The sequence below is a fragment of the Xiphophorus hellerii genome, chromosome 8, assembly GCF_003331165.1.
Source record: "Xiphophorus hellerii strain 12219 chromosome 8, Xiphophorus_hellerii-4.1, whole genome shotgun sequence".
Lineage (NCBI taxonomy): Eukaryota > Metazoa > Chordata > Actinopteri > Cyprinodontiformes > Poeciliidae > Xiphophorus > Xiphophorus hellerii.
In genome coordinates, this window is record NC_045679.1 from 6,439,422 (window position 1) to 6,454,285 (window position 14,864).

Below are 14,864 nucleotides of genomic sequence, written 5' to 3' on the forward strand. Positions count from 1 at the left end.
CGAGGGACTGATATTCGCCATTTGGCCACGCCCACACGGTTCAGCCAGCAGTGAGCATTGACAGAGTTTATCATCCGAATCATCTTGATTAGGTCAAGAGAGCCATAAACAGAGCTTTCCAAGGAAAAAAACGGCACTTCCGGTTCCGAGGGGGCGGGGCTTAGATGACGTCATATTGTGATGACGTAGGATTGACGGGCAAGCCTCCAGGATCACTCAGGCCAAGTTTGATGCAGCTCGGTCAAAATATGTGGAATGTAGAGGCAAACGTATACGAACGGCGTTGCCGCCATTGAAAACTCTTGGCACTTTAAAGCAAGCGAGACCAACTTCCTATCTGTCATCCAACACAGAATCACCTTGATTAGGTCAAGAGAGCCATAAACAGAGCTATCTAAGGAAAAAAAACGGCACTTCCTGTTCCGAGGGGGCGGGGCTTAGATGACGTCATAATGTGATGACGTAGGATTGACGGGTGAGCCTCCAGGATCACTCAGGCCAAGTTTGATGCAGCTTTGTCAAAATATGTGGAATGTAGAGGCAAACGTATACGAACGGCGTTGCCGCCATTGAAAACTCTTGGCACTTTAAAGCAAGCGAGACCAACTTCCTATCTGTCATCCAACACAGAATCAACTTGATTAGGTCAAGAGAGCCATAAACAGAGCTTTCCAAGGAAAAAAACGGCACTTCCGGTTCCGAGGGGGCGGGGCTTAGATGACGTCATAATGTGATGACGTAGGATTGACGGGCAAGCCTCCAGGATCACTCAGGCCAAGTTTGATGCAGCTCGGTCAAAATATGTGGAATGTAGAGGCAAACGTATACGAACGGCGTTGCCGCCATTGAAAACTCTTGGCACTTTAAAGCAAGCGAGACCAACTTCCTATCTGTCATCCAACACAGAATCACCTTGATTAGGTCAAGAGAGCCATAGATGAAAGTTTCCAAGGAAAAAAATAGCACTTCCTGTTCTGAGGGGGCGGGGCTTAGATGACGTCATAATCTGATGACATAGAATTTTCAGGTATCACACCAGCATCACTCAAGCCAAGTTTGGTGCAGCTCGGTCGAAACATGTGGAATCTAGAAGCAAACGTATGGCATCGGCGTTACAGGTCACTTCGCCACGCCGCCACGCCCAGCTGCTATCTCAAAGCCGGTCAGGGTTGGAATCCTCAACACACCAACATGTCTTCTGTGTCTGGACACAGTTTCATGTTGATGAGGTCAAAGGGCTAAGAGAGCGACCGCACACAGTAAAACATGACACTTCCTGTTCTCAGGGGGCGTGGCTTAAGTGATGTCATCATTTCACCACAGGGTATTTTAGGACATCCGATGCCGATCAATCACTGAAAGTTTGGTCCCTCTATGTGTTTTTTTATAGGAAATATAAGAGTTTCGTGTTTCATGGCGAGTAGGTGAACTTTGACCCCTGCTAACCCCCCTTCAACATACTCCAAAACTCACCAATTTGATAACTTTAAATCAAACATGCCTTATGATCAGACTGACCGAGTTTGAAGTCGATCAATCGAAATCCCTAGGAGGAGTTCGATCAAATACGAAGGCTGTAAACGTCAAAATCGAGGAAAAAAATGGACGTTCAAGACAAAATGGCCGACTTCCTGTGATAGTTGGCTAATAACATTAAATGTAAGTTCTGAGTCTTTTGGTGAGCTCTACAAGTGTACCAAATTTCATGTCTCTACGATGAAGTACGTTCATACCATTGTGTCAACAGAAAATTGCTAGTTGCCGCCGTTCAGCAATTTTTTTTGCGATTTTTGCGACAACCTTAAAATTCAAAATTTTGAATTTTTCTAGTCGCGACCGCCAAGTTTGGTGAGTTTTTGAATATGATAAAGCCCCCAAAAAGGCAATTCATTTGGGTGGAAGAATAATAAGAATTAAAGCTGCAAGCAGCCTCGGGCGGCCCTCGCAGCAAGCGCCGCTCCGGCCTATTGGCCACCGCGGGGGTTCCAGCCACCGCAGAAGCTCTCGCGCGTTTTCCAGAGCCGCAGCCCGCTCCCCACCGCAGAAGCTCTGCCGCAGTTTCCAGCACCGCCGCCCGCTAGCCGCCGCAGAAGCTGTCGCGCATTTTCCCCAAATTACATTTCAAACCCGTTGGGCTCTTTAGAGGTGAACAAAGGTCATACATATCCAGTTTGGCGCCAATCGGATGATCTATGCGTGAATAAGAGCCAAACGTATGCATATGGCGAGGGACTGATGTTTGCCGTTTGGCCACGCCCACACGGTTCAGCCAGAAGCGAGCATTGACAGAGCTCATCATCCGAATTACCTTGATTAGGTCAAGAGAGCCATAAACAGAGCTTTCCAAGGAAAAAAATAGCACTTCCGGTTCCGAGGGGGCGGGGCTTAGATGACGTCACAATGTGATGACGTAGGATCGACGGGCAAGCCTCCAGGATCACTCAGGCCAAGTTTGATGCAGCTCGGTCAAAATATGTGGAATGTAGAGGCAAACGTATAGGAACGGCGTTGCCGCCATTGAAAACTCTTGGCACTTTAAAGCAAGCGAGACCAACTTCCTATCTGTCATCCAACACAGAATCACCTTGATTAGGTCAAGAGAGCCATAAACAGAGCTTTCCAAGGAAAAAAACGGCACTTCCGGTTCCGAGGGGGCGGGGCTTAGATGACGTCATAATGTGATGATTTAGGATTGACGGGCAAGCCTCCAGGATCACTCAGGCCAAGTTTGATGCAGCTCGGTCAAAATATGTGGAATGTAGAGGCAAACGTATACGAACGGCGTTGCCGCCATTGAAAACTCTTGGCACTTTAAAGCAAGCGAGACCAACTTCCTATCTGTCATCCAACACAGAATCACCTTGATTAGGTCAAGAGAGCCATAGATGAAAGTTTCCAAGGAAAAAAATAGCACTTCCTGTTCTGAGGGGGCGGGGCTTAGATGACGTCATAATCTGATGACATAGAATTTTCAGGTATCACACCAGCATCACTCAAGCCAAGTTTGGTGCAGCTCGGTCGAAACATGTGGAATCTAGAAGCAAACGTATTGCATCGGCGTTACAGGTCACTTCGCCACGCCGCCACGCCCAGCTGCTATCTCAAAGCCGGTCAGGGTTGGAATCCTCAACACACCAACATGTCTTCTGTGTCTGGACACAGTTTCATGTTGATTAGGTCAAAGGGCTAAGAGAGCGACCGCTCACAGTAAAACATGACACTTCCTGTTCTCAGGGGGCGTGGCTTAAGTGATGTCATCATTTGACCATATGGTATTGTAGGCCACCTGATGACGATCAATCACTGAAAGTTTGGAGTCTCTGTGAGTTTTTGTGTTAGAAATACCAATTTTTCATTTTTTCCTGTGTATTACAAAATCGAAGAATTTCATCTGCAGGGCAATGCTGCCCTCTGGTGTCGAATTACTGAAATAATGAAACTATTTCAGTGGCCAGCAGAGGGCAGCATTGCCCTACAAACGACGAACATGTACTGTTTATTATGTAATTACACAGAAGATCTCTCTAATTCATTCTGAGGGGGCGGGGCTTAGATGACGTCATAATATGATGACATAGCATTGTCAGACATGACACCAGGATGAGTCAGGCCAAGTTTGGTGCAGCTCGGTCGAAACATGTGGAATCTAGAAGCAAACGTATGGCATCGGCGTTACAGGTCACTTCGCCACGCCGCCACACCCAGCTGCTTCATCGCAGCCGGTCAAGGCTTGGATCCACAACACACCAACATGTCTTCTGTCTCTGGACACAGTTTCATGTTGATTAGGTCAAAGGGCTAAGATAGCGACCGTTCACAGTAAAACATGACACTTCCTGTTCTCAGGGGGCGTGGCCTAAGTAATGTCATCATTTCACCACAGGGTATTTTAGGACACCTATTGATGATCAATAACTGAAAGTTTGGTGTCTCTGTGAGTTTCTGTGCAGGATATATAAGAGTTTCGTGTTTCATGGCGAGTAGGTGAACTTTGACCCCTGGTAACCCCCCTTCAGCAATCTCAGACAGTCACCAATTTGATAACTTTAAATCAGACATGCCTTATGATCAGACTGACCGAGTTTGAAGCCGATCAATCGAAATCCCTAGGAGGAGTTCGATCAAATGCAAAGGCTGTAAACGTCAAAATCGAGGTCAAATGAAATTCAATCTAAAATGGCCGACTTCCTGTTGGGTTTCGACCATGGCTGTAATAGACTTTTTTGTACGTCCTGACAAGATACACATGTGTACCAAGTTTCGTAATTCTAGGTTAAAGCATGGCTTAGGGCTGTTCATTTAAAATACTCTAGGGGTCGCTATAGAGAAATTAGGCCACGCCCACCACATTTTGTTATGAATTCCTGTCGGTGGGTGGATAAGGATCCATCCTAGTGAGTTTGGAGCAGCTGGGCCCGAAATTGTGGAATTCAGAGCCAAACGTATGGCAACGGCGTTACAGGTCACTTCGCCACGCCGCCACGCCCACCTGCTATGTCAAAGCCGGTCGGGGTTGGAATCCACAACACACCAACATGTCTTCTGTCTCTGGACACAGTTTCATGTTGATTAGGTCAAAGGGCTAAGATAGCGACCGTTCACAGTAAAACATGACACTTCCTGTTCTCAGGGGGCGTGGCCTACTTAAAAAAATAATTTCACCACAGGGTATTTTAGGACACCCGATGACGATCAATCAATGAAAGTTTGGTCCCTCTATGTGTTTTTATATAGGAAATATAAGAGTTTCGTGTTTCATGGCGAGTAGGTGAACTTTGACCCCTGCTAACCCCCCTTCAACATGCTCCAAAACTCACCAATTTGATAACTTTAAATCAAACATGCCTTATGATCAGACTGACCAAGTTTGAAGTCGATCAATCGAAATCCCTAGGAGGAGTTCGATCAAATACGAAGGCTGTAAACGTCAAAATCGAGGTAAAAAATGGACGTTCAATACAAAATGGCCGACTTTCTGTGATAGTTGGCTTATAACATTAAATGTAAGTTCTGAGTCTTTTGGTGAGCTCTACAAGTGTACCAAATTTCATGTCTCTACGATGAAGTACGTTCATACCATTGTGTCAACAGAAAATTGCTAGTTGCCGCCGTTCAGCAATTTTTTTTGCGATTTTTGCGACAACCTTAAAATTCAAAATTTTTAAATTTTCTAGTTGCCACCGCCAAGTTTGGTGAGTTTTTGAATATGATAAAGCCCCCAAAAAGGCACACGAAGAGGGGGGCAGAATAATAATAAAACAGTACAGATACAATAGGCCTTCGCAGCGCTTTGCTGCTCGGGCCTAATAAGAAACAGTACAGAAACAATAGGCCTTCGCAGCGCTTTGCTGCTCGGGCCTAATAATAAGAAACAGTACAGATACAATAGGCCTTCGCAGCGCTTTGCTGCTCGGGCCTAATAAGAAACAGTACAGATACAATAGGCCTTCGCAGCGCTTTGCTGCTCGGGCCTAATAAACAGTACAGATACAATAGGCCTTCGCAGCGCTTTGCTGCTCGGGCCTAATAAGAAACAGTACAGAAACAATAGGCCTTCGCAGCGCTTTGCTGCTCGGGCCTAATAAACAGTACAGATACAATAGGCCTTCGCAGCGCTTTGCTGCTCGGGCCTAATAATAAACAGTACAGATACAATAGGCCTTCGCAGCGCTTTGCTGCTCGGGCCTAAATACATCCCTGATTCATTCACATTCAGGAAACAAAAACACATCATCACCATATGGGGCATTGGCTTAGCATCTAAACACAAACATTGTGGAGATGAACTGCGAATCAGAAGTCTGAAGAAAAACATCTCCAGCTCTGATCTTTATGGACGTGTCCTGATTAAATCCCCCGCTCTCCGCGCTGCTCTCTGGATTAATGTTCTTTCAGTCAGTTATATCAAACAAATTATTTTAATCTACATCTTACAGACACCATTAAAGTACCTTAAAGTAACCATGTTTGAGACAAACAGCGACTTGTCTTGCGAACGTCTAGGTAACCATGGCAACAATAAACAAATGGCTATAAGGCCCCTTACAGGTTTCTCATTGCCTCTCCCTCTTTAGAAAAACTACAGAGTATAAAAAAAGTTAGCTAAGCTGATAGTCAGAGTAGTTAGCTGGAGCAATTTAGTTACAAAGGAAATATTTCTCTGTTGTTTGGAAGTTTGTTTCACCACAGAAATGCACAGTACCGGCCACAAAGTCAAGAAATTCTGCTCGTAAATTTACGATATTATTATCTTTAATTCTTACCTGTGAAAGGTAAACGCAGTGGGTCCACTTTGTACTATAAAATGGTGGAAACTAGACAACGCAGCACGTTCTCTCCACTGCCACTTTCAAGATGGCGGCGACGTAAGTAGGACTCGGCGTATACATATTAATGCCTATTGTCCAATCAACGATTTCTCAAGTCTCACACTGGGACATACCTCTTCCGTTTTGTTAATGTTGTAGCGTCTCTGAAATTTGTAATTGTGCTATGTTAATGTTGTGTTCTTGAATTTGTTGAAGTGGTTTGCCCCTCAGGGCCACCGTAGCTCCAGGGTCTGGGGGACAGAGGCATAGAGGCAAATCCACACCTTCAACACGTCTGATGGGAGCTAGAGAAAGCATCAGAGTTCAGAACGTGTCAGATTAATTGCCATATTGCCCCAGTGGATTATATAGTAGGTTGCCCTTGTCATTGGTTGCTAAAAACTTTACAAGACCGACTGATTTTAGTGACATAGTGGGTGTAAAGTATGGAATAAAAATGTTGTGCTACATGACTGGCTTTATTTTTACTATTACATTTAACTTTATGACACACAAAATTACAAGTGGATCGTCCATCTTGTCTCCAAGTGTATTCTGGGTAAAGCTTGTCACCAGCCGTCCACCAACGTCATCATCAGTCACTTGGCAACAGATGGCAAACTATCTGGAGCATTTTTACAGACTAAGTTAACATGACTGGAGCTCCATGGAGAGAAAAGGATGGAAAAAAAGAGAGCAAGGAAAAGTCAAAAACTGGACGCATATTTTGTCTTGGAGATGAAGCGGATTTTTTGTTGGCAGCGATTCAGACCCACCAAAACTGGCAGCCCAGCGAAGGAGCCGGACTAGTTACAGGCAGCAACTCTGACATTATTCACAGCTTGTGAGTTAACTGTAGACTGATTGTTAACTGTGTCAGCCCAGCCGTCTAGTTTACATCCCCTTTTCTCTCTGTCGGTGGTACAGCGGTGCCACTGAAAAAAATGAACTTAGGGGGTTATTACATTAACAAAAGAATATCATGTACTTTTAACTAAATAATTTCATGTTTCAAACAAAAACGTGATACAATCATGTTGGATAAACAAGAAATTCAACAACTTAACGTTTATGAAATTGAATCATGTTGAGATAACATGATTCATTATAGTCAGACTGATCCTGTGCTGAAGACGATGAGTGAGATCACGGGAAATCACACGAGACAATCGTTTCTTCTCTCAACTTGCATAAAATGTATTCAAGTTGAGATAACGTGATTCAATTTAGTCAGATTGATCTCCCTCCAAAGAGGGTCTAGTGAGATCAGGAGATCACGCGAGTTGCTAGCGAGATTATGGAAGATCACAGGACATAACTGTGTTGCACCTGGCAAAACTTCAAGGCGGTTTTAGTTACACATTAAACTATAGATATTTGTTTTTCTCTGCAGGGAACTATTGGCACTTAAGAACTGCACTGTAACAAATGGCTGTAAAAACTACAGCATGGAAATACAGTAAGGCGGCTGGGTTTTGAAAATACAGTTCTGTTGTACCTTTTCTAATTGTTGAGTGTTCTTTCTACCCTTTCACCCAGTCCTGTCTTAAAACACTTAATGTAATGTAACTTAAAAAAATGTGTTTGAATTAACCTAATTAAATCATGGGAAGGATCATGTTTGTTGAGCTAACTTAATTTTCATGAGTTGGATCAACTTAAGTAATGTGAAGGTACCACTGTAACATAAATTGGTTTCTCGGGCCTGCTGTGGTGGCGCAGGGGGTTAGCACGCCTTAGTCCTTAGTGGAGGCCTTAGTCCTCGATGCGGACGTCGCTGGTTCGACTCCCGGTCCCGGTGACCTTTGCCGCATGTCCTCCGCCCTCTTTCCTGTCGCAATAAAATACGAGGCACTAGCGCCGTAAAAACTCTTTGGGGAAAAAAGTTGGTTTCAACAATAAACGTAGCTTCAGCACTTGCTAGCTGCTTCAGGCTCTGAGTTGAAATTGATAAAGTGTCAAAATAATCAGATTGCTATCCGCGGTTCTAAACTGCTTTGAATTTGTGTCGTTTCATCATCAGTGACCAGCAGCCTGATGTTTCTGTTCTCTTGGTTTGTTGTACTTCATGTCTGATTGATGGATTTCAGAATGACAGTCTGTGGTGGTGAAACTTGTAAGCTCTGCTGTTGCAGGCATGTCTATGTTTTAAGGTTATATTATCATGAGTTTTATTATTTGGGTATAAAGGACCCGGTCATTAGCCCCGCCCCCCGGCCCAACTCTGACTTGTTCCGCTTGTGAACAGCTCACCTGGTTTGTAGTTTTTTATTTTCAGAGCAGAAGAACCAGGAAGTAGAATGTCTGCAGTGAAACAGACTACAAGTGGCTTATGTGATCTGAAAAAACTAATATTCTGACTGAATCAAACACCTTTTAATATTTTATTTTGAAAGGAAGCAGCAGGAAAGTGTTGTATATAAACCTAATGGTGGAGAGCTCTCTTACAAAAGTCTCATTCAGAAATCCAGGATGAGAGATAAACCCAAGCTTGACACATTAGTTCATTCTAGCTTCACCCATTTCACAAAAACCAAACCAAACTAAGGAGGTGCGACTATGTTGAGCCAGGCCTAAATAAATCAGATGAATATGTGTTAATAAATGTCTTAAAGAAACCATGAGTTGCTCACAGGCTCACTGATGCTACGCTAGATAAATTCCATTAGTGGAAGTCAATATTATAATGTGCGGATCTGATAGTGTTTATTTTTTTCTCTTTCTCTCAGTGAAGGCGGATGCTTTTATTCTCCTATTACCTTCCTCATCTGCTCTGTGTTCTGCTCTGTGTATTGTACTATCACTTTTGGATCCTCTCTTTCTTTGCATGTCTTCTGAATTGTAAACTATGGATCTGGGTTTAATGAGTAGAATGAGCAAAGGAGAGCCTTCCTGCCCCAACAGGACATTTGCATCTGGATACATGATGAATTCCTGGGGGAAGTGAAAGACCCTGCATCTGTCAAATATTGTTGGTTGAGGATTTTTAGGATGTATATATAATTCATTTTTTGATGACAGGATTTCTGCTGTTTGGACTTGGCTGTTATCTGGTGTATCATGAAATTCAGAAAACATTGGCAGCTGTTCTGCCCATTGAGAGGCTGCCTGTCTCATACAAGGAAATGTCTTGCTGTGAACACTCAGACTCAGATGCTGTGTGAGCAGAACCACAAACAAGAAGAGATTCTTTCTGAGAGAAACATTTCAGTTGCAGTTCCTGAAATCTAAGGAACAAACATTGGAGAATTTGCAAGCTCGGCTCGGCAGGACTGATCATGAGTTTGGCTGTCTGGAGTTGGCATTGAGGTTTATCAGTGAAAACAATTATTGTCATCTGAATCTGAATGTTGAAAATAATAATAGTACATGACTGAATATCAAAATGAATTTGCAGCATTTTATTTCAGGGAGGGAAAAAGACCAAGACATGCAGACAAGAAGGTGTAATTACTGACAAACACACTGGATTCTGATGGGTTTGGGCCACCAGGCTGAACTAAGAGCAGCAGGTTACTGGCAGAGGATTAATTACCATGTAACATATGTGCTATTGGTTTTGTGAAACCAAATCAAGGTTTAATTAAGTCAGGATATCTGATAAATCATGGTTTAATCTTCTATCTTTTTTTGGGAAACATCACTCAAAGTTTGAATCCAGCAAATAGAAACATGAAATAGTTTGTTCAGAGAAAAACCAAAGAAACATCAGCTGTTCATGTTGTTTGGTTGCAGTTCATCAATAATCTAATAATCCTGAAGATTAACCTTTGAAAGGAAGAGAGATGAAACTTTGACCAGAAATCAGAAGTGGATGTTTTCTAAAAACATCAGAGAGCAAAAAACAAACAAGAAAGTTCCTGAGGTCAAAGTTCAAGAAGGAGAAAAAGAAGAAAACTTACAGTTTGTTCAAATGATCCAAAGAGTTGATGAAGAATATATGAACAACAAAATGACTCTAAACTGAAAGTAAATGTGAGGGATGTGGTGGGACTGATGACATCACAACTCACATGATTTTTAGTTTCTTCTTTCAGAGCAGCAGAAAGTCTGCAGTGAAATTAGAGGCAGGTTGATAAAACCTTCATGAGGAAGGAGAGAAGTTCTGATGAAAATGTTTCATGATGGAATCATGAGGAGAAAAGAGTCCAGAGAAAAGAACAGCTGATTCCTGCTGCAGTAACTGGTCTGACTAGAAATACAAACAGGAAATAATCAGAAAGATATATATTTTTATATAATTATTCTCTTTCTTATTTCTGAATCATGAGGCTTTTTACATTCCTGGGTAAAAGTTACTCAAGACATCAAAATGTACAAATAATATGAATTCTGATTGACTAGAAGTTACCTGTGGAAAACCACAAGGGTCAGAACTGGGTCCTAAACTTTTCTTACTTTACATAAATGATTTATGCAATGAATCTAATTTGTTAATATTTACTTTATTTGCTGATACATTATTTTGATCTGGTCAGTTTGGAGCAGCAACAGTTTAATGGAAGGAGAATTACAAATATTAATGATGCGACAAAAATAGATTAACACTAAATTATGGAAACATTTGTAATATTTAGTAACAAGAAAATAAAAAAATGAAAGTGCATACTTTAAAATGTTATGATTTAGTAGAGATCAGAACAACATTGATTATTTACAAAGTCTATAATAAACTCCTTTCATGGTGTAAAGAAACATTGTTAGAAATGAAAGAAACAAACTATAAACTAATAGAAAATGATTTATTTAGGATGAATATTAAAAACAATTGTAGGTAATTTAGAGGGATTTCTAGTTTGCAATAATTTAGTGAGGAGATAAAAGTGTTTTTCTCTCTTTAAAATATTTGCTAAACAAATAAAATAAGGTTTATGATGTTTTTTGTGAGTTTGTCTACAAACTTAGCTGGAAATCCTTGAAGATGTTTTATAAAAATATACAGGAAATATTTTGCTGCTTTGATTTTGATGATGATTTATGTAGAACAGAGTGAAAGTTTTATATGTTTGTTTTTCTATCTAAACGTTTTTCAGTTTAAACTTTGTATTCTTGCCATTGACAGTAATTTAAACTTTGTTTAATTATTTCTATTCTTGTCTTGTTTTTCCAGTTTTGTGTTTTTTCTTGGTTTTGTGTTTGTTGGTTTTCAGCTCTTTTCCTTTAATGAATAAAATCATCATTTGAAAACTGTTTATTGAATTTAATCAGTTTTTCTTCATCAAATATTAAAATCAGTTTGATGATCTGAAACATTTCAGGTGGACAAAAAGGCAAAACAGAAGAAATCTGTAAAGGAGCAAATACTTTTCACAGCACTTTATGTTTCAGGTCCAAAGAAATCAAGCGGTCCAGTCTGGATTTAGAAGCAGAATGTTCTGTTTAAGGTGTGACTGGAGTCCAGTTGTTCTGGGTTTCTGGATGAGTCCAGAACCTTCTGGATCAACCAAACCAGATGCTCAGATCTTCTCATCTGGAACATCTGGGAGAGCTTCAGACTAAAACTACAGACATCAGGTTCAATGAGGATCTGAGATCTGAGAACGTTTCTATGAAGCATTTTAATCCTCTTGTCTCTGTTAGGTGGACAGTGGAGAAAAAGAAGCAGAAAAAAGCAGAACTAAGAACTGGGACATGATGGAAACCAGAACTTTCTGACCTCAGATCTGGAAAACAAACTTTAACTGAGACGTTACTGAAGCTTGATGTTCAGTTGATCCAAATCTAAAGCTGGTCTGCAGGGACGACTTTAGGGTTTGTTTGTTTCTGCTCACCTGGAGCACCAGCCGGGTGGAGTCAGTCTGAGTTCCTTCATCATCTAAAGAGAGCTGGAGAACATTGAAGATCCTCCTGGAAAAAATGGGAGCTTTGGAAAGAAATGAGCAGGAAGAGAAAGAAAAATGGATCTTCATCACTTCTGAAGTGGACGACATCAGAGTTGGATTCAGTGGAGTCACATGAAGAACAGAACACTGAGGCTAGAATAATAAACATCACGCTAAATATTAGCTGCAGCTCCGTCAGAAGAAGCTTCAGGTTGAATCTAAAGGAGGCTGAAGATCTCAAAGTGGATGAGAGGAAACCTGATGAGCTCTACAGTCCACTAGATCCAGATCAGAACCCTGGAGAACATCTACGCTGGAAGCAGAGCCACAAGCTAGAAAAATATCCAGGTTTCTATCCAACCTGAACACAGGAAGTCCTTTCTTCTTCTGCTGCAGCTGAGAAGGTCCTGCTGCAGAACTGAAGCCACACAGTTCCTCCACAGCAGAACAGAGGAGGTTCTGGAGGAGACCAGGGTCCACATCTGGACTCAGAGTTCTCCTAAGCTTCAGCAGAGCTGCTGGGTTTGGTTCTGATCCGCCTCTGTTCTGGTGTCTGATCTTCAGAGACCATCTGAACCGACCCATCAGAACTCAGTTGAGGTGGTGGAGGATGAGGATGGGGCGCGGCGAGGAGGAGGAGGAGGAGGAGGAAGAGTGCCGTAATCCATCTCTCTGCTGTGGAGACCTGTTTGTCACTGATTTCACCTTCTTGTCTGCCTGTTTGGCTCTTTTTTTCATCCAGCATTAAAATGCCGCTAATTCATTTTGGTATTCAGTCAGCACTATTATTATTTCAACATTATGATGGTCCCAAACCTATCAGTTCTTCTACTATTCTGGCTGCATACAACTTCCTTGTTCTGAGGACATTGAGTCTGTGAAAAGCATTAAGACAGACAGACAAATATGAGAAACTTTTGTGAGGAGATTCAGAGTGCAGTGGAAGAAGGAGAACAAAACAGAGACAATGTGATTGATGAATGGTGGATTCTTGCTCCTGAATCTGAAGCTGTAAGATTACAGTGTGATGAGAATCTGAGAGATATTCTGATGAGGACAAAGAACAGGATATTGCCCCCGACTACAGTCATCAGTCTGATGCTGGAACAGAAGTCAGAGTCATCAGGGAACAGCCTTCAATTGATCCAGCTGTGTTACGCGCAATTGATCAGAACCAGAACCAGAACCAGAACCAGGCCTGTGTGTTCTATGCAGTAAGAGACTGGTGTATTCAGTGTTTCTGTGCTTTGAACCCTCATCCATTTTACTTCTATGTCAACGGTGGAGCAGGAAGTGGAAAATCCCACCTGATTAAATGTATTGACTCTGAAGCAAGCACTGCTCTGGATCATCAGATCCATCAGTAGCCTCTTCTACTGATGGAGAGGAGGCTGACATATCAAATCAAACTGTCATGTTGACTTCATTTACAGGAACAGCAGCTTTTTCTATCAATGGCTGTTTGTTACATTCACTGCTCAAACTACCCAGGAGTCTAAAACCTCCCATTCAAGGACTTGATACTCAACTAGATGAAGTCAGATTTGAGCTTTTAAATACTGAAATTATTGCTACTGATGATATTTCAGTGCTTTCAAAACCTCTTTCTGCTGATGTGGATGCAAGACTGAAAGAAAAGGAAATCACTGAGATTTTGGAGGAACGTCTGTTTCAGGGTCGTTGACGTATCAGGATTTCCATCAGGGGAAATTAAACATTTAAAAATATGTTTATCCATTGCAATTATTAGAACATTTGAAATGTTGTGCACACAGAAATTATAAATAAAAATTAAAATGAGACGTTTTCAGAGGTTTTTTATCAATATGATTCGGCTGTGGTCTTAAAAATGTCATGTGGTGCGACCGTGATTTATCTTAAAATAAAATATTTTCCATGATTTATTAAACATTTTTTTATAAGTTTAATTTTACTGAAGGTGTTTAAAAACAATGTTTTTAATTTTCTTTGTATTTTTCTGACAATTATGACAGTTTTTCCCCAAAAATGAACCAGTTCCATTTATAATTGTCTTATATTTTTCTTCGCCATTTCATCAAACTGTGTTAAAAATAAATAAACTCCAGTCACTTGAGGAAACTGTATTAGTGATTAATATTTCTGCTCCAGAAATTAGATTTTCCATTTTTAGTTCAATACATTTACTTTTTAATTGGTCACCAAACGATTTATAGAATAAATGTCGGCCAGTAAACGGGTCAAAATCCTTTAAAAAATAAAAATAGTATTACATCCAGTAACAGTACATTACAAAAAACACAAATTAAACACACCAATTTAATTCACATAAAAATTAATGCAGTAATCAACTTTGTAACAAACATTTCAAACAGATCCTCATAAAATCAGAATGTTCAGTAGATTGATTTTATTTTCTGAACTTTTTAAAGTTTTATTTTAAAAACTTAATAAAAACAGAAATGTTCAATCTCCCAAATGTAAGAACAATAATGACAATAAAATAATTCAGTTGAATTTCATTATTTTAAGCAGAACCAAGTATGATAAATAATGTAATCATTCACAAGTTCCCCAAATGTGAGCTTCTTTCAAAACGGAAAAGATTTCAATGAACTTCTAAACCATCATATTACTCCTGGGTAGAGACGCTCCCATCAGGGTTTTTCCTGCCGGTTCTGATCACCATGAGGTCCGATCACTGCCGATCACAGATACCGATCACATGGATTGGCTGTTAATGTTTGGCTTTAGG